General features: G+C 42.7%; 1 protein-coding gene and 1 long non-coding RNA gene across 2 annotated transcripts in view; one reads left to right on the top strand and one right to left on the bottom strand.

Moving 5' to 3' along the window:
• Nucleotides 1-26964, bottom strand: part of zfhx3b (zinc finger homeobox 3b) — a 191390-nt gene extending 164426 nt beyond the window's left edge. The window contains exons 1-2 of the mRNA XM_018683250.2: nt 26928-26964; nt 7860-7932 (exon numbers count right to left, since the gene is read on the bottom strand). The gene's annotated coding sequence lies outside the window, so the exon portion shown is untranslated. The remainder of the gene's footprint in view (nt 1-7859; nt 7933-26927) is intronic.
• LOC108887724 (uncharacterized) lies at nt 3468-5246 on the top strand. The gene is made up of 2 exons (XR_001961685.2): nt 3468-3883; nt 4244-5246. It is a non-coding gene; the product is annotated as an uncharacterized LOC108887724 (long non-coding RNA).
• Nucleotides 26965-27713: the final 749 nt, after the last annotated feature.

Here is a 27713-nt window from a genome sequence, read left to right as displayed (position 1 = left end):
GATTAAGCACTGCTCTGTCTCTGCTGTGGCATGCTGACCTTTCCAGAGCTCTGTCTTGTGCTGCGAGGAGGGGCCAGCCAGATGATACGCCGGGCTAATTAGACTGATTGACGTCAGCAGGCAGGGCCTGAGAGTGGCTTGTATTTGAACCCTCAGCCATTTGTCAGGACTCACAACTGCATCTCTGTCAGGGGCCCTTAGAGTCTCACGAGTCAGACTCAAAGCCTGGTTTGATTTTTATCTTCTACATACCCAGTCTCTGTTTACAGACATCTGTCCTGCATCTCTCTTTCATTATGTGACATTAACAAACTCAGTTCCTCTGACTTCAGGAGCAAATCTATGACACCTGCCTGTTGTCTCCTGATACAGCGAGCCTCATGTGCACAGTATCAGCAGCTTGCACCTTTCCATATCCATATCACATCTTAAGTTCATTTGTGGCCCAACGTGTGGATTCACACCACTCATACAACATGTCATATTCAGGTCAGCCATTTTGTTAGCATCTTTGAAGTGGCTGCATCTACAGTGACATGTCTCCACGTCTCTGCATTTCTCATCACTCCACCTCCCACCCTCTTTATGAACAGCAGCTATCAAGCTGTAGCTGCAGTAGTTAGCAACATCTGTGCAGGTTCAACATCTGTGTGTATCTTCTTGTGTAACATATAAAACATGGAAGTCCCTAGAGCTATAAAATGTTGCAAACCCAGAATGCTTTGAGAGCAGAGTTCAGAGGGAAGAAGTCCACCAGAGATCAGCCCTCAGTCCAGATTCCAAGCTCTTTGCCTTGTACACCCAGAGAAATGTTGCCTGAAGAGAGGCCTGGTAGAGAGAAACCTCACCTCCAGTTCAAGCGGATTCCTCTGCCCTTTTATTTGCTCTTGTTTGGCTGCAGGGGGAACGTGCTCCACTCTGACCTGGGGGCACTCATCCAATCAGCTCGCTATCTGCTGCAAGGGCCTCCATAATAGTGACATTTTTCCACCTCGTCAATAAAGTGGTGAAAGCCACCCTCCACCCGCTACTTGACCATTTAACTTCTTCCTGAAAAGGCCCTTTCTTTCTGTCTGTCTCTGTGTCTGGCTGAAATCAATAAAAGCAAAGCAAGAAAGAGGCCAATCCAGCGGCTGCATTAACTGGTGGTCTCAACTGCTGTACAAAGAGGATGGCTGGCAGAGAAAAGGATACATGAGAGCTGGCAGCTCATTCATACAGCACTGAGAGAAACCTGCTTCTTGTTTATATTCTGGGTTGTCATCCAATAAGGACAAGGAAATTCTGAAAATGCTGAATGAAGAAGTTCAGTCACATACAGTTGTAACATGCTGCACACACACTCAAGTATCCTAAAAGTAAAAACTGAGAAACTTCCATGTGAAAGGTGAGAATCACATGCAGCTAAACTGACATATACATTAACAGACGTAAACTCTCTACTCCCTAATGATCATTGCTCGCCATGACTCATTTACCAGCTGCATTCACACATCACCACATGTCTGCAGTGATTGACATAATGGCATCAGAGTGAGAACAAAATGTCTTCCAATAAAGCAGGAGGGGGAAAATGAGAGAGATGGGTTACATCTATGCCCATGCTGAAATGAGTGCAGTGCTTTGTTTGGTTATGCTGTCTGAGCTGAAATTGATTTCTGTGAGAAGCATGCACCAAAGAGCCCCTGCATTCAGATGAAATAAATAACACACTCTCTTAGAGATGGGAGGTTATGTGGAAAAGGGAACAGAAGGTGAAAAATGGGGTAGGGGAGGAGGGAAGAAACAAAGATGGATGAGGTCAAAATGAATTTATACAGAGGGAAAAAATGCAGAGATAAAAAAAAGAGGGAAATGGCTAAAGGTGGGGAACTGAGTGACATGTCTTCAGTGTAGAAGAGCGCTGGAGAGAGACAGCCTGGAAGACATCTGGAGTAGTGGAGGATAACAGCCACACACCACTCTCTAACCACAGACAACATGATGAGGGATTAAACTTCATTACAACATGTTATGGTAATGAATGGGCTGTGGCCAGCTCTGGATGTGTTAGAGTAATTACGGCTCTCCAGCATATGTGTGACTGACACTTCCTAGATGTGTTTGTGAAGTCATGTGTCTGTCTGTGTGTGTGTCTGTGTGTGTGTGTGTGTGTGTGTGTTCATACATGTGTGCCGATCATATTCCTGACTCCTCAGAAAATCCAGGAGGTCCTTCCCATCATGTGCCAAGCAGAAGCAACTGCTGCAGCTAATTAAAAGAATGCAACACTTATGCAGCTACTGTCATATGTATCATCTCCCATAATTAGCTTACCACTGTTCTTTAATAGAGGATGGGCCGGGGGGAGAGCCCAGACTTTGCGGTTTGGGCCAGTGTCTGGGCATCTGGGTCTAGGGAAGGTGCCAGAGAGGGAGGGGGACAGACAAAGCCACACACCCCCAGAGGGGCGAGGTCGACTCTGTGTCACAGAGGCTGCCTGGCCTTATGGCTGACAGATGTTAGTCTGGTTCAACAAGAGTTGTGATTCTGGAAAAAGTTATACCACGCTGCGTTCCACACTGCAATTATCTCCTCTGTGTAAAGAAACATCTCATAGATCATCACTCGACAAGACATAAGCAAAAGCCCCTCCCTTGGATTACAAAGGCTTTGATAAACCAAGCCACTTGAATCTGCTATCTAGCTGTACAGCAGTGAGGCGTTCCAGTCTTTGAGTTAGCTCGCCTGTCAGTAGCTTTCCCAAGTGGAGCCACAGTGTGTTGTTGCTGTACACAAGAGCACAGCAGCCTGTTGTGGTTGGTGTGCTACTGCTAATGTAGCTAATGATCCCCAGGATGAAGTAACAGGGACTGGAGTGGAGTCCCTTGATTTACAGTCAGCTTTAAAATGAATGTCTGGAGGGAGGAGAGGAGGATGAGAGCCAAAGGGAAGTCCTATTCCCAGACTGCTCCATGTTCCCCTGTGACAGGACAACAGGGACATGCTGTGGATAGGTGTCCCTCTTGCTGCTGCCAGGCTATGAGCTTCCCTATATTTGCATGTTCTGGGATCCATGGTGTGTGTGTGTGTGTGTGTGTGTGTGTGTGTGTGTGTGTGTGTGTGTGTGTGTGAAACAGGGCCAAGGTTTCTGGGGTGACACATTTCCCGCAGTGGACATGTGGACATGTAGGCAAACAGCGGAGCGGCGCTGAGTGTTTTGGTGCTAAGAGAGGGGAGCAGTGGGAAATGAAATGACAGTGGATCATTAGACTGGGGTCGCCTGCAGCTCGCTAATTTATGCAAATTAATTTCTTGGCTGATGTGAAAGGAGAGGGAGTGGGTGCTTGGCCAGCAGTCAACAGCGAAAAGGTTAAACTGCTGCACCCCGCCTTGGTGGTCTGGAAAGTTTAGCAGCGTAAGCCAGGGAGGGCTGTGGTATACCAAGCAACAATGACAAAGAAATGCAGACTATGCCAGCCCTCTTCCTGGCAAGGCGGGCGGAGAGGCAGCCAATCAGGTCCGTGCTGGCTCTCTGGTAGGCGAATGGCATGGCATACTGGCCCTCTCGTCGCCCCGCCTCCCCTCCCCACTGCACCGCAGCTGCCCAGAATGATTTTATAAACATTTTGCCAGTGGATCAATACCTGTATTGATCAACCATTGTGAGAGTGATCCGTCTAAAACCCAGAGCAGCCTAGAGCTCAGAGATGGGAGGAGCGAAACAGAGAGGCTGCAGAGAGGATGGAGAAAGAGAGAGAGTCTGCAGCCACAGTGAAAGGGAGAAGAGGTACAAGGGAAGAGAAGGGAATCTGAGAGAGCAGCAGACGCAGAGCTGAAGGCAGGTGGGGAGGCAGGTTTCGGACAGCGCTGCCAGGCCACTGGGACTGGGGAGAAACCTATGGTAATCGCTTTCTCATTAAGGGAGGGGGGGTTGGAGCGACTAATGACTACTGTGTTAAGTATGCGGGTAAGTGACAGATGGATAAATAGCGTGAAGAAATGCATACGTGTGCAGGATGGGGGTTATTCCCTCACCTGAGACTGCTAATACCTGCTCTACTCTGGCCTGCTACGTAGCACTTGCAGGTGCATTGTTGCATGTACGTAAGTGTGCATGACTGCATGATATGCAAAGGGACTGAGTATGAAGGGAGGTGGGGGATTCAGCTGATGGGTGTTTTAGACGTTCATCACAGAAAAAGAAGAAAAAAACTTTATCTGCTTTATTCAATACTGACTGTTTATTTAATGTTTTGTCCAGAGAAAACACTGGAATGGCAAAGATGTACAGTTTGCTTGGTGACAACGTGGGACAGAGAAGGCCCAGCACACACTGCGCTCCTGACTTCAGCTGTTGTGTTGTGTCAAAGTGGAAAATCAAAGACCTCGTGGAAAGGAATAGCCTGCATCCTGGATACAAACATCCATGGAGGAAGTAACAGGAACATTTATGATCTGGGCAAAGCTGAATGTTTAATCAACACCGACGTCAAACTCAAATGAAAATGGCTGCAAGACGATAGCGTCAACTGTGCCTAACAGATTCTTGCTGTTTTGAGCTGATGTGGATACAGCTAGCTCGGGATGTTTCTCACATTTTGGCATTTATTGGATTTAATTTTTATCATATTTTGAATTTTGTTGGAATTTTACTGAGGAGATGACCGACTGAGGATGAGTGGACCACTCAACACTCACGATGAATGTTCGATTCAAGGCCCCAAGCGGTGTTGCACTGGAGGAGGAGTCAAAAGGCTTTGGGGATCATCCCCCAATGCTGAAGGGAAATCAAGTTTCCATTGATTGATTTTAAATGTGACTTCTCTGCATAATAGTGGATTTGAGGGAAGATAAATGCCTCCATCAAACTGTGGGGAAAGACCTTGATGCCATGAACTCACTCTGTATTTGAGCTGTGGTGGGGGAGCATTCAGAGATAAAGGCCTACTCTCTACTGGAGGTTGAATTCAAAGTATGAACATTGTGTTCCAAGGACAAGAGGCACCTACATGCAATTTTGTAAATAGACTATACAAGAAATTAAATATTATTGTGAGGTGCACAATGCAAATCTCTCTAAGTGCGTGGCAGTACTTATCCTTGGCTGTGTCCAAGTTCCACACTGCATACTAACACAATAAGAATGCACTGTGTATGTTTGATAGCATAGTGTTTTGATAGTCTGTAAACAATAAATGAATGACAGGAAATGATACAACATGGTTCCCAACAGACTTCAATTAAAGTGTAATTATGGTTCTTTACTTCCATTTCTCAAATTAGGAGAGAAACAAGTGATCAAAATGTTTTCCAAACATTTCATTTTCATTTCATTTCATGTTCTTTTTCTCACCACACACAAAAATCAAGTGAATTCAGCTTGTATCATGTATGACTGTATACTCCTTCAGTATACTGAATTTCATTACTTTTTTATTGTACACAGATCTTTGTGGAAGTGCGACACAGCCCCTGAGCACTTGTACTGTTCTTGAGCTTGACTCCTAAGTGCAGGTACTGTACAAGTAATGGTGACCAGATACTCAATTAGTGTATAAGCAAAGAGAGGGAAATAAACAACACGGCACAAGGCTGCTTGCATCAAACTTCTTCAATGTGTACAATGCACAGATTATGTGTTCAGTCATTTTTCTCATTATCACTGACTGGCAAACTACACTCTTCTTCAGTTCAGGGTGAGCAGAGGAGGAAAAACATGCAACTAGTCACAGGTCTGATGGATAATATGAACAAATGTGCCCAGAATATCTGATCATCTCAGGACCCAAATACAAATGAAATGCAGAGTTATTAGGTAAACACAAACTACTATCTTTATTAAAGAGAAGCATCTCTGCTCTTACTCTGCAGACAGAGTTGGCAGGGATTCAGACTGAAAACAGTCCTGTGATTAAACAACACAGCTGGCTGCACTGATGGGGAAGTGTAAAGGTTCTGCTGAAACAATAAAATAGAATCCAGGACGTCCACCTGGAGTGACAGAATGTGAGTTTAAAAGATTATCAGACTGCAGCAAACACTGCACAGCAGTTTATAATAGTCACAGGCAGGACTTTACAACTCTGGAAAGTTGTCATGGCAGCAGTGATCTTATCTTTCATCAAAAGGATTGCGAGGTAAACAGCAGAAATGCTGCACTTAGTTGTTTGGCGAATAAAGCCTCTTGTTGGATGATGTTGAGAGGTTCAACGTCTTTCCCTGCAGTGGTTTACCAGCAGCCTCACTGTGCTGCTACCATCCTCACTGCAAATGAATGAGAGGGCTGAAGTTGGTTGGAAAGCTGCCTGAGCTGGCTGAAAAGGACTGTGTCAACTGAGAAAGGAGGAGAAAATGTTTCATCTCTTTGCTTTATTGCGTGCTTTATTTCACTGTAATGTAGCAATGAACTGCACGACTTGCAATACCTGCTCTGTGCCCTAAATCAGTTTGTGCCATAAATGAACCAAGCTGAGCTCTTGCAAAATTCAAGCCAGCAGCTCAGATTGTAAAACAGCCTAGAGGCTAAATATGGCTGCCAGTCCTCTGAGCCATGGTCTCATTTGTTTTCAGTGTAGTAATGTAATCATATCTTGAATTAAATGTGATACTTTGGATATTAAATTGCTACATGTAGCATCTTCAGTGAAAGAGCGTCACTCACTTTACAAGTGGATGGGTTCTACAGTATCTTCATTTTTCATTCAATTTTTTGGTGAATCATTTACAATCAGTGAAAGTGATCAATAAATAAAGATGTATATGAATAATAGAGCAATTTATAATAACCAATACAGGAAATACAGTTTTACTGCAGTGGCTTTTTCTTCCTATTGTCTATATCAGCATCATTTCAGGGAGATAAAAATCCTTAAGTGTTCTAACCTTACAAAAGATTAACATTCATGTGGCATCAAAGCAGCAGTGAAACACTGAATCATTTTCTTGTTTCCTTTCATCCTTTCTGTTTGATTCCTACTCTCAAAAACAAACCCTGGAAGAGTGCCAAACAATAAATTAGGATCTTCATTAGACACATCAAATCTAAATTACTATTCAATTAACAGGCCAGTCAACCTGAACTAATCAACCAATTAGGCTGTGTGTGTTCACAGAAAAGCTAACAAAAGCACACAAGTCCCCTGGGAAAGCTGTAAAACACTGCAGAAGAGTGACAGTGAAAATGAGAGGCTTCTGGTTTAGGAGGGAAAGGGAGGATCAGGGAGTGGCAGCGGATCACTGAGATCACATCACCATTCATCCCTGTCAGGTTTCTGGAGAATGAAACTTTAAGTTATAGAAAATCATTGAAACGAACCAAGAGATAAATGAAAAGATTCCTAAAGAAAAGACACAAAACACACAACCATAACCCTTTTGATCAAACTGCACGGTTTAATACGCAGAATGTTTTCAGGTTAATGTTTGTGAGCAATACTTTTATGCTGAGTTTTGATTGAAATGAAGGCACATTGTTCCCCTGATTACATGGTGTTAAAGTAAACTGCTCCTGATCTTCAAATCAAACTATAGCCTGTTTTTGCTTGTTTAACTCCTTAAGCCGAGAAACTGTGACACACCAGGTGGAGCAGGGCTTTGCCACGACAGTCATGATATGGAACAAACAAAATCTAAGTGTTATATTATGCAGATCAGACAGAATATGATGGTGTGCAGTGACTGCACTGAGTCTCTTTGTGGGGACACATTCACCAACACTGAAAGTTGGCAGCAGTCACATCAAGCTTAACAAATAATGTTGGGAGAGCACAGTGAATTACTGGAAATGCTCCTCTGTCACTCATGGCACTCATCTTTGGTGAGTGCTGTGGCAGAGTGGAAGTGTGATGCTCCACTCAGTGTGGCTGTGTTGAACATACCTTTGGGCCACTGGAGCTCTGGGAGGCAGCACAGGCTGTTCAAAGCTCTTCTTCACACGCAGCACAGTGCAACCTAAGAGAAACACACACGACACAACATAAACTCTTCTACGTACACACACAGTAAAGTCAGACCAATATTAGAGTTTGAGGCCCATACTGATTATCAGTAATAGAGAGTTTGAAAAACCTGATAAACATAAATGTCTCAAATAAAACACAAACAAACAGTCGTGATACAGATCCCTGAGATTTTCTTTTAATTGTTAACAATATCCATACTCTGCAGGATATTTCCACCCCCCCCAGCCCTCACATCCAAAGGTCTGAGGTCTGATGGTGCTCCGGTACAGGCCAGAGGGGGCTGTAAAGAGGAGAACACCATTATTGTACCAGTAAATGTCAGAACAACCCCATCTAATTGTGCCATTACTAATTCATGTTTATTAATGCAGTGATGTATGATGGCTCCACAGACAGACTGAGCCTGTCTGTGCCTGTCATGTATGGCTTATTCTTTGCTGGCGAGGGCTGCAGGGAGTGTGTTAGGGACTGGGTGGTGGCTGCGGCGGGTGGTGCGGGGCATATGGTGCATGTAGTGACAGTGCCAAGTGGTGTGTGACTCTAACATGAAGGCAGTGGGGGTGAGGGAGTTGACTGATGGTGCTGGTGTCTTCTGCTGGCCCAGTGCCAGGGCCCCTGGTCCCCAGTGCCCCAGCCCCTCACTACCCCAGAGCCTCTGGGCAAGTACTACAGTTATTGTTTTCACTGCCAAGCAATTAGCAGCACTTAAGATTTATTTAGTCATGCTCTAATGTGTGGTAATTAGCTCGGGGCCCAAACAAGCCCCTTCATCCCATCACCTTGTCGCTCACATCAGAGCGGCGCATCAGCAGGAGACAGTGAGGGAATGTGAGGGAGAGAGCAGGAGGTACAGATGGTGGGACTGGGGGGTGGGGGGGTGGGGGCAGTGCTAGAAGGATTACAAGAGCACCAGCCCAGCTCTGTGGATCAGCACTTTTTAAGAGATCTTCAGGGGCCTGTTGGCTGAACGCATAGCAGGAGGAAAGGGCAAATACAGCCCAGTTACACTTTTATAGAATGCTTTGTGGAAAAACACCCCTGACACACACCTCAGCCTGGCAGCTCAGTTTGTCATATGGCCCAGGGGGCTCCGCTGGCCTATCACATGACCACTGTAATGACCTTAAAGGGCAGCCTCCACAACAAGCTCAGGCCACTCCCACTGCCTGGACTGCTCTTTGGGAAATGTAGTTTGGGTCACTGCATAATGTGTGATGCATCTGGCCCTAAGGCTGGAATTAAGAACAATGTAGAAACCAGGCCAGAGAGATTATGCAAAAGCTGCCAAGCAGGGTAAAACAAAACAAGACAAATGCTAGTTTCTCTGCTGCTGTTGGTCCATGATGCTTCTGGGAATTTCCATGAACCACAATGTATGAATGTGCAAGTCATGTCATCAGTTTTAGGTGTCAGAGGCACCTCTATTAACAGACAGTGTTTCTCACTGATTTATTTGTCACTGATGTGTGAGCAGTGCTTTGGTCATTAGAAACATTAAGCTCTATGGTATCTGTCACATGCGTCAGCCATAGTTTGGTTAGCCCAGGTTCACCCTCTCCACAGCAACATCCCCCCACATTTCTATTGAAGCACACATAGAATAATGCACAACTGCACTTTTTGAATGATGATATACGGAGGCTTGAGGATTGAGGTGGATCAGTGCATTGTGTGTTATAACTTAACAGTATGTACTTGAGCAAGAAATATTTCTTTTGAAAAAGCTACAATGCAGAGAGTTAGAGCAGATGCTCGCTGAATACATGCGAGCAGATGAAGGTCAAAGGCAGGTTCAACTACATATGCACATCTTATACATATGCATAAAGAACAGCCATCAATCTTCACTGGTTGGAGGGGGATGGAGAATCACTAAATATTAAAAACAGCATGAGGAAAACTATACAGCCTTTGATCATTGAAAAAAACAGCAAAAAACTGCTGATGCAAGACATCAGAGTAGACATTTTTGTGTTTAGTGTTGGAACACTAGATGCACTCTAATTGTTGCAGAACTGGGCCTCTTCATGGAACCATCACCTAAAATTGCTATGCAATCTGGAGGGTGGTGCTATAAATGAAATATCACTTTCCATTTTATCTCTAGGGGCTCAGAACCAATCAGAACCTCACAAGCCAACCCTTGACCTTCTTCATCTCAATATGACTACCATTATCTTGCAGAAAATTAGAAGCGTCTCGCTATTGTTCGGTGGCGACATGGGGGGGTGGGGGTTATTTAAAGATAAATGCTGTGGTGTTCATGATCCACGCGACGATCACACACCAACAACACAGAGCAGAGAAGAAACATGTCTGCCAACGCTGCGTGGCTGCAGCAGTGCACATGCACACATGAGGCCGTGAGTAAATGGATTCATGTCGAGTGTTCAGTGCTGATGTAGCTTTGTGTTTGCCAAGTAAACCTGTCTGCTGGCGGTGGGCACGCAGGTTTCAGTGAATGCTTTTGCATTATTGTCTGAGTGCTAAAATGAATGGCTTTAATGTACAATTTACAGCACAAATTTTTGAAAGGAGCCCAGATGGTTATACAGCCTGGATTTCAGTGGTTTCCATAGGCAACTGGATCATTGCTGGGTGTCTTATAAACATGAGTAGTGAGAGGGATAATATCCTCCTGGTAACAAAGTCATTAGGTGACAAATGTGAATAACACTGATACAGGACTGAAATGACGTGACAACATGATGCTGTGGGTGTGAAAACTAGCTGAGCATCCGTGAGCCTTTTTCCACACAAACACAGGTCGACACACAGTTTAAAAAAGATATAAGCATACTTTTCAGTTTAAGAAATTGTTTTATCTCTTGTGTGAGTTTAAGTAACATTACTGAAGACCAACATATGTAAAAGCTAAAAAGCTAAAGAAGCTTGAATCAGTTGCTCCACCTGTGTGCAGATGTTTGCTGGAACATTCACAGTGAATCTTTCTCAAAACATTTTTTACATCACTTTTCATTGCAGCTGTATTTTAATATGTAGCTCTACTAGGAAAAGAGATTAGCTGTGTCTGAAAGGCATACATTCAAATGAGCATGTTTATACCAAACTACTAAATTCACTGATTAACTAAAATATAACAATCAAAGTGTTTACTTCTTAACCCCAATTTAAACAGTTAGAAAAGCACGAGTAAAAGAAAAAACAAGCTTTCAGTAGTTGAAGTTTTTCTCCTCATCTCATTTTGACAGGCCGATCTCTGCACAGCATTTTAGTGGTGTGCCATTTCGGCTAACAGAGAACTGGTGGTACCATTTGTCAGTATTTCTTTGGAAAATCTCGATAATCATGGCAGGCCTACACTCACCTACTCAGCTACACCCTTGAAAAATTGAGTTATAGTACTAGTCCACAAATACTCCTTTCAAAAGGAAAATTTTCAAAATGTATTATATGAACATCCATTGAACCACCAGTAGGCCTGACTGGGAAATCCTCCTGCCAGGTCAAAGCCAAAGCAAAAAATGTCCCAGTATTAATATGTGCAGTGGTTTATTATCTGGAGGCCCAGCACTGCTGGACGTGACCTCTGCTCATGTGTCTCTGACAGTTCAGTATAAACGGAGAAATCTAAATTTGATTTGAAAAAAATGAATTTGACATTTTTGTTAAAATGTAAATGTAATTATTACAGCCACGTTAAAATATTGCATCTAGTTTTTTTATGAACCGTATCCAATTCCACTGCTATAAAATCATTTACATACTGGTTAAATATGAGCATGAAATATTCAAATTAACTGAACACAACACAGGCTTTGCTGACAGTCCCACACATTCTGTGGCAGGCACTCTGTACATGAACCTGCAGCAGCTACAGAACATCCTCTACCTCGCTCCTGCTCTGGCTGCTCTTAAAAGTAAGTGCATACAAATGTCCAGGAAAGAAAAGCCCTATAGCCTGATTCCTTTATACTGTTACAGCCTAATGAAACATTTACAACTACGCACCATAGATGAAAATAAAATAAAATAAAATAAAATAAAGGAAAATAAAGATATTTAAAACACAATGCACTGGCCTTCATTGGACTGTTGTTTTTTGTTGTTTTGGACTTTACTGTATAAAGCTCAGTTTGTCTCAGGTTTGACTCTGAAATCATGAGAAAGAGCTTTTCACAAACAATAATTCGCATAATGGTTCAGTGACCAAATGAAACCAGTTTCTAAGGTTTTTTATTATATATATATATATATATACATACATACATACATAAGGGTATTTATTTATTTATTTTTATTTTTTTGCTGCCTTAACAAAAGCCAAATGCATGATAACCCGTATGTTAAATGTGCCCTGTTAGGGGCAAAAGTGAAACTGACCATGAATTTGCAGTAGTTCAGTTGAAGGACTTGCAAATGCTTTCTTGAATGTCATAAAACAGCAGGAAATCTGCAGTTCTACCCAGCACATGTTAATAGCAGGGTATGCTTACTAAATAAATGAATATATTAATATTTTTGTTCTTTTTTCACTTCCAACATTAGTTATTATCTATTATGATGCATGCATAATGTTACAGAGGGTCACAGGATAGCTCTGCTTTAAATGTTATATTTCCATGATTGGTTCATTCTCTCCATTTCCTGTTCATTGTGTGCGAGCAAACTCCATTGTCTGTGGGTAGATTCTGCTCGGCCCTCAGAGGGGCCATCCCCAGGGAGCACTGCATCTTTTATTAATCAGGGGCGCTGCGCCACAGCCCCGCTTATCTAATTTAGCAGCCCGCCTCAGATACAACTATGTTGGGCTTGGTGTGGAAAGAAGGGACACGGGTGTGGGGGTGCAGTTGGGTGTAGATAGGATGGGGGTTGGGGTGCTTCCTTCAGCTTTTCCATATTGTGGGTGATGCAGGGATGGGGGCTGTGGGGGGGAGGGGGGCAGAGGGTAGGTACCGACTTATCAGACCCCTCATCACCAAGTTTTAGGACTGAATCACAATACAGCAAATTACCTTCTGCTGACAAGAAAAAATGAGCATGGCCCCCATATGAAAAAAAATAGGATTGTCAGGAAGAGGTGACACATTGATTGCTTAGTATGCGCATCCAGAAGGCTGGGGTTCAGAGGCGTCCTCCCTATATATATGTAGAAGAGGTGCAGCAGTGCACAGCACAGCCATGAGGGGGGAATGAGAAATTGAAATGCCATGTTAGATTGGAGTCCCTTCCTCAAGCCAATCTCTCTAGTCTAGCCCAGTGTAGCCCATATTAGACCGCCATGTCATAGTACAGCCATGTGCTTATGGTGAACATCCATGAACCTGTATGCACCAATCACTGCTAAAAAGAAGGGTTAGGGTTAGTTACTGAAATTACAGGCACTGGAATATGCTCAGGTGTACAGTACATGTGTTGTGCTAATTCAAAGACAGAACATAAGGACCTCAAACCAAATCCATGAGCATAGCCTGGTCTCTAGGTGTTTCATACCTCTGTTCTGGTCATCCCTCCTCCCCCTTCTCTCTCATCTGTGTCATAGCTCAGATGAATCAGTGTCACCGGTGTTGAGAGCACTTACTGTCAACCTCGGCGCCCCGGGCTACAGCACTGATGGACACAAACTATAAAATATCAGCCCCCTGGGGAGACATCGCTCAAGCACTGCCCCACAGCCCCGAGGGGGTGTGATCTGGTCAGTGTGTATGTGTTTGTATGAGTGTGTTGAGAGAGCAATAGGGCGATGTGTTTGTCTGTGTATCAGATCCTGTTAGTATGGCCTAGCGTGTGCAATCATGTGGACACTTTCCACACCCTTTGCATGAGAAAAAGCTGAAAGGGAAACTCATCGTAAAGAAGAAGATAAACTTGTTCTATCAATTTTCTGTTTAACAGAGTTTTAGAATAAAAAACTGAATTTCTCTGATACTTTCTGAACGTTTCTATTTCTGTACCAAAGACCCTCCCCTGGTCCCACCAAGACCCTCAACCAAACTCCATAACTCTGCGTATAAGCTCAGCACCCCTGACAACTGTATGGGAAAAACCGCAAATGAATCAATCAATAAAATCAATGGCTCTGTCTGAGGACATGTCCCGTATCAGCTGATAAGTGGTATAACCCCCCTCTTCCTGTTCTAGTCAGGCACAGGGAGCGTATGAAGAGTCTGCAGAGGAGGAGAGAGGAGAAATCAGAGGGAGAGAGGAGGCTTTCCAGCCCTCTGAATGAACCCCCACCCCCCACCACCAACCCTCCATAGGTCACTGGGTTGCTATTCCCTTCTTTCAGTTCTGCAAGGTCAAGATTTCTGCCTGTGTTCAAGCATGTGTGCAGCTGCACTTATATAAGGAAAATATAAGGAACGTGCCATAGCTGCTCTTTCTTATAGTTCATGAGATTAAATATTCAAAGAAAAAAAAAACAGTTCACACAGATAAACTTGTCTCTTAACGTGCCTTTACCATATCTCCAAATATTGACTTATTCATTTACACTGTCTGAAGTCGTGGCTGCTTGATTCACCTAATAGAAGTATATTAACAAGGCTCTGTTGAGATTCAAGGACAAAGGCATTTAGAGGAAAAGGTACAGAGCACTTTAATGTTGCCCAATGACAATGGGACGAGGCTTGTGTTGCATTGTACGTTACTCTGTTAGTGATGCAGCTAAAGGACTTCTTGGATGAATACATACATGCAAACATATCAAATCAAAGGTAAATCACAGATTGCTGTTTGTCTTCATTTCCCCTGTTTTTTCAGCTCTGTGCAATGATGGAAGAGTCATGAGACATAACATAAGAGCGTATGATCAAAAACAGTTATTCTTAGTGCCTGGCAAGTAAATGACAGAAGACAACAAAGTCTTCTCTGTCTGATCAAATACATCCAAAGGCAGATATAGATATTCAACAACCAGTCAATTATAACTGTCACAGGTTTTGTTTATGGACTTTAACTGGCCTGAGCTGGCCCAGTACTCACTATACTGCATCATTTTAATATAGAGACCCATGTTTGATGAGCAGAAAGTGCCCCTAACAGGATCTGATCTGAACACCTAATCATGTACAAGTCTTATTAGTGATGGAGTACTCCACTGCTGTCTTCTGATGTGGTTAAGACTAAGGTTCAGCAGTTTCCAGAAAAGAAAGAAAGAAATACAATACACCAACACCTAACATTAGTACAGACTGTCTCCATAAATGTTCCTTCCTTTTGGAGGGATTGGGATGGTTTCAGAGAGAAGGTGGGGGCCTGCAGACCCCCTGTAACAGTCACTTAAGTTAAGCACTAGTCTGCCAGGCCTGCCACCACACAATGAAACTCATCTATAATTTGTGATGAGTGTAATGCCATCTCCACTTCATGATTATGTGATATTCTTCACCTCTGCCATAGCCAATGAGGCCAGGACCTGGCAGTCTTAATGAGGTGCCTCAGAGTTCAGCTTAGGGGAAGGAGAGGCGGGAAGATGGCTGTGCGGAAGGAAAAAGAGGACGAGAAGACGAGGAACCGATAATCACAATAAAAAGAAATACATTTTACCTTAATACAGTTTTGTGAATTACTACGTCAATAAATGATTCGACTGTGCGCAGTGAGCTCAAAGCCAAAGACGTTAGAATCTGCTGAAAACTGAAGCCCACACACCACACCACACCACTCATTCTAATGAGACGTAGTCACAATAAAAACAGGGAGAGAAAGTCATTAAGTCCTCGCCCAGTGATACACACCCCAGAAAGACTTGTTAAGGGAAGCATGGCATCCTGGGTTTGTTGAGGATTATGTCCACGAGGGAGATCTCTCGAGAGAAGCCCTTAGACTCATTTTCAGCAAAGTGCATTGCTGTGCTCTTATGGTTGGTCTAGATGTTATGAATAAGTAAATAACAACATTTTTCCAGTCGTTTAATCTCTGAGCACTGCAATTAGTAAGTCTGTAGTTTGTGCTGCCTTTTTTTCTGCCCTTATTATTGTTATTGAAATGTCATGCTCTTATTTAGCTCAAGGATGAATAATAAATAAGCTATAATTACTGTCTTGAATGAGCTGACGGCTTGGCTGGGTCAATGGTAAACGGAGACGCCCCCACCCCCCCACCCCATCTTCTCTCCCTCTCTCTCTCTTTTCCTCTCTTCCCCTTCTTCTCCCTCTCTCTCTTTAATTGGATCTTGTAATTAGTTTCTCTGATGGATCTGGGAGGTCTGAGGCATCCTCTACAGCGTTCATTAGTGTTCTTGGAGGAGGGTGCAGCTTTTTAAAAGCTCTGCCTGCTCCGTCTCTCACATGTCATAACACTAGATATGATTCTGCCCAAATAGAAGAAGAGCATCCTTTCCACCGTGGCTCAGGTCTGTACCCCCAAAACAAAGTAGCTCAGCACCGTGGGCCTTGAGGGAAAAAGGTTAAAGCAGCTGCTGTACAATACACATAAAATGTACGCTTTGTCATCATTCATTTCTTTAGGAGAATTTTTCCATAAGTCCGCTCCAGCTAAGAGAACCAGGTGCTGTACATAAAAAGCCTATGAGATGATGGTGAGCACAGTCAGACAGTAAGAGATTCTTATTTCCTTTAGCAAAAAACTATCAGACACAATCTAGACAGTACACGGCTGCAGGTAACGCTGTGATCTGAAACCCAAAGTAAAAATGTCCTTTGGCTTACTATTAGAGAGCTGACCAGTCTCTACAAATTCTTTTTTTTTTTTTAATTCACACACACACACACACACACACACACACACACACGTGTTCAGACCTATAATATACAACCCCCCCACCCCCCAGCACCCCAACACCATTTCCCCCTTTTCCTCCCCACCCTCCACTGGCCAGGCTACACTACACATCTCTCCCTAATCAGCAGCCTCGTCTCGCTCACACTGGTTGCCATAGTAATGTGCTGGCTGGTCGACATGGCAACCACTCTGAGGTCCACTATTAAATGAAGAAGAGTGGAGGGAGGGATAGGGAGAATGGAGTTGGGATGAGAGAGACAGGGAGAGGAAGAACGGGAGAGACAGCAAGAGACAGAGAGAGAGATTGTCCAAGATGGGGGAAGGGGTATCAGGGGTGGGGTGGTGGGAGGGGAGGGGAGGGGAGGGTGAGGGGGGGCAGAGAAAATGAAAAAGGGGAAAAAGCATAGAAAAATGAGTACAAGGAGAGGGAGAAGGAAAAGGAGGGGCAGCTGGAGGAGACAGAGAGCATCAGTGGTGCTGTTTGAGCTACCTACTGCATGGTTCCGTATTAAAAGCTTCTGATACGTGTCACAACACTGCCATTAACCTAATGCATGACGTCAGTTACTTAATGCCTTACACTTATAAATTCATACACATGAAAAATGCATGTGCAGCCTGTCCCAATCTAGATAAAGGATCATAAACTAATATCACATTTTAAGAGCTACTTACGATATTATTGTCAATCTACATCAGACATACCTAAAAAATGATACAAAGAAATGAATATTTATAAAGTAGAACAGTTTTATGGAGCGCACAGCCATAATAATGATCAGTGAGGGCGTGTGAAAAGTTTATGTTAGAATAAGACAAAGGGGTCACATTACCTCTCCTCTGATTTAACTTCAACCAGGAAGCAGCTGCAGCGTTTTTACAACACTGAGCTTTATCAACAGCAAAACATTCACCATTAAATAATGTCTTGTTGTTGTTTGTTTTTGAAGCATCTTCAGTGTTTAAGTCCTAAACATCTGGTACCTCCCTCTTATTCCACTCGACATGTCAGCCTTTTAGAATATGTAAAACCAAAGTGTGTGTAATTTCAACCTACAGAGCAGGCCAGCAGATTCTGCAGCCATCCTGTCACTGAACCTCAGTGATGCACTCTTTCCAAACTGAGGTGAAAATTCACCCTCCATCTCTGAGGAGCCCTGCCTCCATCACTCCTTCCTCACTCCTTCTCCTATCTTGCTAACTCTTCCTGTCCTTCTCTTCTCGTTTTTTATTTGCACCTCACCTATATCTTGGTGTCTCCCGTTTCCACTGTGCTCCCCCCTCCTGCCCCCACCCTCCCCCTTTTATCACAGTCCCTCTTCTTTCTCTTTGACTGGATCTCTCTGTCTTGCTTTCCCTGAATGTCTGATTCTTTAATGAATGAAATGCCATTCCATCAAGATGCCACCACAGCAGTGACACAAAATAGCATTTGTTGCCTTGTGTGCGAAATTCCTCTATGAATTGGAGCCCTCTCTTTTTTCCCCTGGAGCGTCTTATGAAAGATAGCTAATTGCATGTCCACATTGTGCCGTCAGTCCCTGCTTCCCTAGCGCACCATTCAGAGGCAATTAAAGTGAGCTTAAACAGAGTAAGAAAGTGCGTCATCCTCTTAATGCAATTAAGGAAGTGTGCACACAAACATACAGTAATACTCTGAAACACAAAAACAGGAACACATAGAAAGAAGACACAAAAAAAGGAAAGTGGAAAAGGTTCATTTATCAGGCAATGTAAAGCTTGTCTATCTTTCTACAGCCTAAACCGAGCTGTAGAAACATAAAGGCACAAACTGCCTCCTCTCTAGGTAAACTGTGACCGTTTCACTTTTAAATATTGAAAATGAAAAAAGGCTTGAATATGTAAACTTCTGAATACCACTCATGCACTATATTATTAGCATTTTTTACATTTATACTAATGTCTTTCTGATTTTTACCTTTCTGATTTTTATGGCCAGTTTCTAACAACTGGAATCACAGCAAAGTTTCTAATCTCCAGTTATTAGCCTGGAAAACCGAACATGGAAATAATTGTGTCTGTTATGTTGAGAAAAGCCCTGAAACCAGTGCTGAGCAGGAAGAATAAAAGTATTACAGGCTTGTACTGTAGCTAGAAGTGGAAACACATTTACTAAACAGACCTGCAATCTTTTTAGTTGCAGGTGGTGAGAAATAGTTTGACATAATTAACAAACACACACTCATGAAGTGAAATGACACACAGGGGCCTCAATAATGCCCCAGCCTCTTGGTACAGAGTGTGATTACAAGCCCTGTGTGATCAGCTAAAATCAAGCAAGGCCTTATTACAAGACTGCACACTTAAACCAACTGAGAAGTGAATAGCTGTTAGCTGTTAGCTAATTCTGCATGTGCGGGCTCCTTGTTATTTGCGGGTGAGTGTTTTTATTTTGGCGAAAGAGAAATTTAATTTGTTTAAAGTCATCTTACAGTGCTTGGACAGGCTGGGGAACAGCTTGCACATTTCACCACTTGTTTCTCTCTGTTTAGCACTTTGTGCTTTGAGCCTGATCTGCTCAGTTCCTTCATTAATACTTTGTGGGACAGCCAACCACAGGCCAGAGCAGACTGGGAGCTCTCCGGCCTACGGAGGAGCTTAAACTATCTAATACTACAGAAACTACAATTCATAAATGTGAATATAGTGAAAATGAAAACAGAGTTGTGTTGGGCTCCATGTGCTACACACTACACTGCACAGACACACTAACATGACTGCATAAGGACATTCATGGAAACAGTGCTTACACAGGCCACAAGCAGGAGTATACACACAGTGGTATCCTTTGTTAGACATGAAGGCCCCATAATTATTATTGATCTGCTCATTATTTGTGTATTACTCACCAACTGAATTTCCCTACGTTTCAAGTCAAGTTCATTGCCTTGCAAGTGACAGGACTTTTAACTGTCTCATCTGACCTAATCTGCCACACACATACACAGTACACAGTTCAGTACAGTACACAACTGACACTGCAGGTATTCACACTATAACACACACACAAACATACAGCAGTGGTAAAAATGACTGTGGTTGATTTTGGTCATTATTTCTTTATATTTTTTAATTCACAGCCTCTAAAGTTTGCCTATTTTTCTGTTTGACTTTGAAATTTTCTATTTTGTTTTTTGTCAAGTTCTCTCTCTCTCACACACACACACACACACACACACACACACACCCCTCACCTATATGAGGTGATGCTGTGAACTCTGGCTGTTTTTACCTTTTCAAGAATTTGATAAAATATTATTTGTGCAAAACAAGTTCATAATCTTGTTCAAAGGTTTCAAGGGTCTTTCTGTGTTCTTCAGTCTCACTATAAGAAACCTCTTTAAACAGGACACTTTCCTTACAGGCTGTAAATAAGGTATACCTCAAACTCTATATGTCTGCCACTAACTGGACATGTGTAGTATACTGAGATTTCAATCAAAAACTCAAAAACTGGCAATGGACAAAATATCAACATACTGTTCTATTATTCTACCATTAACAAACGCTTCACACCCTGATTATATCGGTACCTGATGTAAATGTACAACAACATTTCAGCAAGGTCTGCGTCAGAGTGCTCTGCCTTAATTCTCAGAAATACCTTTCATTCTCAGATTAAAACATGAGAAGGACACAGGAACAGAAAAAGAGCAGTGGTGCCCTCCTACACTCAGGAGCTCTACCCACCCAATGCCATGCCATTGTGGAAAGAAGAATGTGTGTTGTGTTGGACCACAGATATTTGTTTGTACTGTCTGAGAGCAGGGCTGGGCTGTGGCCTCTGTGCCCTGGGGGCAGTGGCTCTCTGTGGCAGAGGGGGCATGCTATCTTTATATTGGTGCAGTGCATGGACTGTGACCCCTGAGGCTGCTTATGGCTCTCTTCAATTAGTATCCAGTACTGCCTCCCCAAGCACACGCTTCTCCGCACACAACTGAAAACTGGCCAGTTCCATAGACCCCAGCGTTTGTTTCCACTGCTACGACCCCCTCATTTTCTCCCCTTTGCCTCCAAAATCCACACCTACACAGGTGTGGAGATATATATATATATATATAATATATTTACAGTGAAGAAGAGAAAGAATAAATAAGACAAAAGAAGTGGAGTGACTTTATCTTGGACAACATTCCCCATATGTAAATATAAAATATGATGTGATGAATAAAACTCCATTTATATATTCTGTACACTTGGTAGATACAAACCATAATTGGTTAATTATAGCACCTAATTTGGATAAACCAGCCTTATTGTCATAATTATCCAAAGACAGGTGGAGAATCATACAACAATTCTTTTCACACTGCACTTTGCTTATGGCAACACTCTAGACCTTTTGTAGTCCTGGACAAGCTGGGGCTCTACGCTCCAGGGCATCCTGAGCAGAGCTGAATCTGAATTCACCTCATTACTACTATTAGCACATGAGGTAGCCAACGCTGTTGGGTGCACCAAATTATTCTATAATTTAGCCATAACGTGGTGGAGTTGCTGCTGAAACATACAATCTCCTGCTAAGAAAATGTTAGGAAAAATGCGCTGAAAGATTATGTAGGTCCAGAAATAATCACAGCCAGTTTCAAAGGCAAATTCAGTTGTTCTAAAGCTTTATAGAAATATATGTGTTAACACTTTACAGTCTTATTACAGATTATTGACTGGTGTGTGGGTTTTCCATATGCCTTCTTTTAAAGCAGCATTGTATCGCAGAAAATCAAATATAAATAAAAATCCAAAAGGTACTCTCAATTTTTTTTAGTACAGTATATCTTGTATTATTTTTGGTTTCCCAAATTATGCCACAACACTCCCAACACCAAATGGACAGTAACAGAGCAGACATACATGTAAACTATTCATAGCTGCCTCACAATGAACTACTTGACTGTAATGGGGGCTTTGCCACCTCCGTTATTCAGCCAGCACAGTCACCATCACAACCTATTCTGACACCAAATGTAAAGTCCAACTGCCCTCCAAATCCCTCCCAATTATAAAAGGTCCTTGAGTTGCTGTTTTGCCCCCTCTCCAGCTCCTGTCTGATTACTGAGTGTGGGGCGAGCTGCGCAGGCAATCAGCCGCAAAGCGCAGAGGACCAGGAGGACTGGGGGGAAAAAAAATCAAATCCAAAACACTGCAAAAAATAAACTACAGGGGGACTTCTGGACCGCAATTACAGGCCATCCAGCCAGGCCTCTGCTCCAGCACTCAAGAGCTGCCGTGATTTCCGACAGAAAAGGTTATTAGTTTTTATTGGAGGAAATAGATGCTGGGTGGCTTTAAATGGCACAGTAATGTAGGGAGGCTGGAGGGAGGCCTCCTGACCCAGGTCTCCCAAGGGTCCCATTGCGCCGCCGGAGGGACATGCAGAAGCCATCACACGCCCTCTCTCCTTCCCCCGGCCCTCGTGCCCTACAGCTCCTGCTTGAACTCCAAGGCAGTGCCCTGGTCTTTGGCCTTGAACTCGACCTGGACACCCACTTCTTTTTTTTTCTGACATGTATTTAACATAAGCACCGTTACTGATGAGGTTTCTACAGCCTCACACTCCTCTGTCCTAACTTCAGGTGAGAATGTCTGAAAAACATCGTCATCCTCTGTTTTCATTTTTTATCTACCTTAGGTTTGCGGCTACTTTAAATTATTTTTTGCAAATTGCAATGCTTTAGAGATACAAGCAAAACTAATAAATAACAAAACAAATAATACAATAAAACAATAAAACTAAAATTAATTGTTCTGAAGTTACAGTTTTCTTTCTGCAAGAGAGACTAAAGTGCATTTAAATCAAAAGTGTTTTGACAAATTTAAGTGAGTAAAACCCTCGTGTTGACATGGTTTTCTTTCAAACAATCTCTATTCTGCCACATAAATTTTATCACTATTTTTTTGAGCTGTATTTTTGCATCTGTAGACACACATAGAGGCGTGTGCCTATGGCTCCAGCATAGCAGTGGCACATGTGAAAACATCATCAGCGAGCGTGGCGGCTGCGTGTTTGCTTGGCTCGGTGTAATGACTGCCTGCAGATTTCCTGTCACGAGCACGTGAGTCTTGCGGCTCCAGAAGGAGAAGGGAAGTATGCAACCATATTTGCCTTTGTGCTGGGCTCGCCAGTGTGTGTACTCTGCCGTGTGTGACGTTATTTCAGAATGTGTAAGCTATGATCTGCCTGCGCCAGATGAAGTGCTCTCCACAGGCGTCGGTGTGTCAGTGTCCAGTGATAGGCAGCAGTCGGACATGTGTGCTTTTATCAGTCAGAGGAAATACACAGAAATGTTTTTAATGATTTTACCATTATTCCACACATATGATGCAACATCTCAGTCACTTAGGTGTGTAAAATGCAATTACTTTGATTATGAGTGTGTGTGCCAAAATATGTCACTGTATGTCAAAGTAGATAATATGTTAATGCTATCTTTTGTGAGTGCGTGCGTGCATGTGTGTTTGTCTTCATTGTGCTTGCTGCCCATACTCTCCTCCACTCCTAATCTGTATTCAGGGCAGGTAGGCTCCAGCACGGACCCACAGCTCAGTAACTAATGGAGGGGCTGATGGGAGCCTGATGACGACCACAGGGCCATTTGTACACACATACACATACACATACACAAACACACACACGCGCGCAGTGCACATATACAAACACAAACACTACAGTCATTTCCAACCACATCTGCACCCATCGTGCAGCTGGTAGCCAGGTAAGTTAATTACACTGACCATTTAATACTGGTGATTTTTTTTCTTTAGTGCGCAAGGGATGCAATTTGATAAATTTTATCATCTTTCTGAGCAAGTGAGTAACAATTACAGAGCAGGGCATCATCCTCTTCTGCCTCCGTTGATTTAGCTGCTGCCGTTGTTGCAGCTCCTTCTTAGATTTCTGCCTTTAATTGCCTCCACTGCAAACTTTTCCAGTGAACCACTGCCCCTCTAAGTTGATTGCCAGGAAGTGCAGGGAATTAGAAAATTAATGTCACACCAGGGTCAGTGCATTAGAGTGGCACACACTTAAACCTGGACAATGTGTTTTCTCTCTCGACAATATTGCAATACCTACAACTATACTTTTACACTTGTGCATAAATACATTTAGTTTTGCACAGTTTTCTGTCTTAGAATAAATTCACTGCCATGTTAGTCCCACTGTCTAATATGCTGGAGATACAGATACAAGTGTTCACCATAGAGATCTGCATAAGAGCTTCCCCCAAAACAACTAAACAGAAGAGTCCTGTGTGAGGTCATTCAAGTCAAACATGTAGACCTACAGACTGTGACAACTCTCTGAAACTTCACAGGTCACTTTCATGTGCCAGCAAGCCTGTTTCCATCTACTTTACTGGCCTCTCCTCTCATGTTCTGTCTTGTCATCTTCCCTCATACAGTATCTGTGGATCTCCCCTGGCCAAGCCTTCTCTTCTTTTACCTTCATATCTTTTTCTTTTCTTTTTCTTTTTCTTTTCCTTTTCCTTTCCCCTCCTCCTCCTCCTCCTCCTCCTCCTGTGCTGAGCCTGGGCCAAAGAGCTGACAGCCAGTGACCTAGGAGTCTCCAAGGCTCCCAGGGAGAAAGGTAATGGGCCCAACCCCGGAACGCACTCTCACTCTCGGCACACATGGGGCTGCCGGCTGCTTTGATCCAGTAGCCCCTGCTTGGGTCTCCTGACGCCTGGTGAGGAAATTCATAGGAACAACTGGAAGAGGCCTGTGTTTATTCAGCTCCTTTAATGAGGAGGGAGACGGATTATCGGGGGCCTAGATCTCCCCCCCCCAAAAAAAAACAAGGAAAGAAAACTGCTGCTCCTTCCAGATGTTGCTCTATCACCGGTCACTCCAAAAGAATCCAAGTGGGAGAGAGAAAGAGAGGGAGAGGGAGGGAGAACTAGCGGTCGGCAGGAGAATTTCCCAGTGTTTTCTCTGTTCTTCTGTCTGGCCAGATGTGGGAGCTGGCCAGCCCTCTTTGGGTGAGCCCAGAGGAGAGCAGCCGCCCAGGCGCAGTGGGGAAAGCTGGGGGCTCTGAGAGGGAGCTCACATACATGTGTTATTTTTGTGGGGGGGTTAGATGGTGTAGGTTACTAAAGCTCTCATGCATAAGCTTTACTTTAAGCAATTTGTGCTGTGTTAAAGAGGAAAAGAAGCTATTTCCTGAGCCTGTCGTGCACCTTCCAATGTGTTATTTTTCCAGTTCTTTACCCATACCCTTATTGTAATCCTCATTAACTCAGCTTGGCGAGTGACGTAGGAACAAACGTATGAAGCCTGTCTGTCGCTGCTCAAACAGAAGCCTGATCCATACATGCTGCGACACATGACTACAGGTGGTGCAAAGACAGAGACAGCCCCAGTAATGATAAGGCCACTCTACCTGCAGACACAAAGCAGATTCAGGCCGTGTGTCGGGCTCTTGACCCCTTTTGCCAGAAGACTGAACAGATCAATATGTCTCTCTATTGTCAAACCATTTAGGAGAGGATTCCGGGTCAGCCACTGGTCACCGATCCTCACACACTGAGGCCAAAGGTCAGTCTGTCCTGCACATTTACATGTGATTTCCACACATCAAATCTTGTTATGAGAGTCACCTGTGGTACAAACACCTCTGCAGTCTGGTCTGATCCATGTCCAGCCCCTCACCCTTTATGTTCCACTCAAAAATCAGCCTCTGTTTTAATCTGCACAACCAGACCACCCTCACCTTTTCCCTCTGACCTGCCTCTAGGTTCAAGGTCAGAGCAGTGACGGGCTGAAGAGGAGGAGTCCACTGTGTGTGTTTATGTGAGAGAAGATTTCAAGCTCACTACAGAACAGGAAGTAAACATGAAGCTGATGCTGACAATTAAACTGTGATTATCCAGGTTCATGTGCACGTACATATAGAACCACGGTGCTTTTGTGTGTGTGTGTGTGTGTGTGTGTGCGCAATCAAATAAATGACCATGTACATGCTATAATATGAGTGTACTTCACAGCTATAAAATTAGACTTGAGTAGAATATTGAATTAAACAAAATAAAACACCATCTGACTGTTGTTGATTAGTGCTTGTGCTCAATAAAGACAGCTAATTAGAAAAGCTTGAATTGTCAGTTATATTAAACCATCATATCAAATTATCTCATAAGAACATTTTTTATTTATATAATTAACAGCTTGCCTTAAAACAACTCCAGTATGCTGTGAATATGTATGTATGGAAGCTTTCAGCAAAATATAACAAATTAATCAGCCATCATCCACTGTGAGGACGAGCTGCTTCCTTAATTAGATTTTTTATTTTCCTAAGATCACTGAACACTTTCCTAATTATATATCAGCATCTGATTTTTTAAACCTAATAATAATTTGTGAAGTGAATGTTAGGTTTAAAAACGTATTGTTGAAATATAACATTAAAATATGTTTTTGTAGGATTACAAACATCTCAATAAAAAGCAATAATTTAGCATGAAGTTAAAATTTGGACTGATATTACTGGCAACTGCTTTTTGACGTCATGTTTCTATTTCAAAAGAATTAATGTGTTAATAAACATCATAATCATATTATATATATGAAAAATATAATTTTGTCATATTTGTCTTGTTATGTCTATTTTAGCGTATTTATTATATCTTAGGTCAAGAACTGGCTCCAGACCTTTGGACTTTTTGTCTCTGTGAATATTTATTTGCTTATTTATTTATTTGAAGTGGAGCTTGTCAACCGTGTTCATTCTTAGTTCATTCTGAACAACAAATATTCTAATTAGATTTATTTTATGAGTCACTCACCACTCACAGTTTGATCATATAATTAAAAGACCAAAAATAAGGAAAGAAATATCCCTCTGTTGACTCTCACTCATCTCTGAGTATATCAGTTCCACCCAATCATATGTTAGAATTAGTGAAAATAAAATGGAGGATGAACATGATGTGTTCAGAGTATGGACACGCTTCATCTCAGAAAATGTTACCAAAAAGAGCCTTGAAAAATCTTTTTTGACAATAATAAGGTATGGTTTAGAAAGAATGGGATATGGGGATGTGATGGATCTATCAGTAGAAACTTTCTGCTCACCCTCTCTTATTATTTAAACTCTAAAACCTTTAGCTGGTACTTCTGTTCTCCAGTCAAGTTCTCAAGAGTTTGTTTGGAGATTAAATCTGTAAAATACAAACTTTCCTCAAAGAAAGCCTTCCCTCTAAAGTCTTATACATGTGGTGAAACTACAATGAGGGAAAAAAGTTTCAAGGAAACACTTACCAGCAGTGAAGCAGCTGAACGTTTCCTTCACAGTCCTGCAAAACATAAGAGAAATGCATTATTGTCCACAGTCTTCAATCTGAAACAAACATTTGTCTCCAAGAAAACAAAAGTGAGCCGCAGGTTTCACTGTTCATGTTAGTTTATTACAATTACTATTCATAACCTTTTGCCAACATCCTTCTTACTGACCAATAATATCTGCCCTGAGGCTGCACTGCTCTTATGTATGAACGGATAAAACCTGAATAAACTGGCAAATCACAGGCAGTCGTTATCACTATATTATTTTGCACTCATTTCTGTCTCCAGGCTTTGTGCTGTTTGTTATGAAGATATATTACAACCTGAGGGTAAGAAAAGGACACTGCACATATACATAAAATAAATAAAAACCACAAAAAAACACTTGAAAATAACTGAAAACTGATGTATGTAAATCCTTTAAACATCCATGGCATCCTCGTGTCAGTCTCCAGAACACTGTTCCTCAGTCATCCCAGATCTCCTTCTCTAATTATTAAAGTCACTGCTCCTTTAACACCAACTGCTCTGTTACTCAGAGCAAAGAACAGAGTCTCTGACCCCTCTCACCAGGATGAGATAGTATAGACTGTCCACTGTAAAACACTACAAAACCACAGCCCACTCAGACTCAAACTGTTTCAAAAACAGATTTTTCCACTCTACTATCAATGCTGCATTTGTAACGTGTGTTCATATACTTTTCTTGTTCTGTCTATCTCACTCTGTGTACAAGTGTGAGGATGATACGAGTCCTGATGA

The sequence above is a fragment of the Lates calcarifer genome, linkage group LG2, assembly GCF_001640805.2.
Source record: "Lates calcarifer isolate ASB-BC8 linkage group LG2, TLL_Latcal_v3, whole genome shotgun sequence".
Taxonomy (NCBI): domain Eukaryota; kingdom Metazoa; phylum Chordata; class Actinopteri; family Centropomidae; genus Lates; species Lates calcarifer.
Note: the sequence above shows the minus strand (reverse complement) of the source record. Positions and strands in the feature narration are given on the sequence as shown.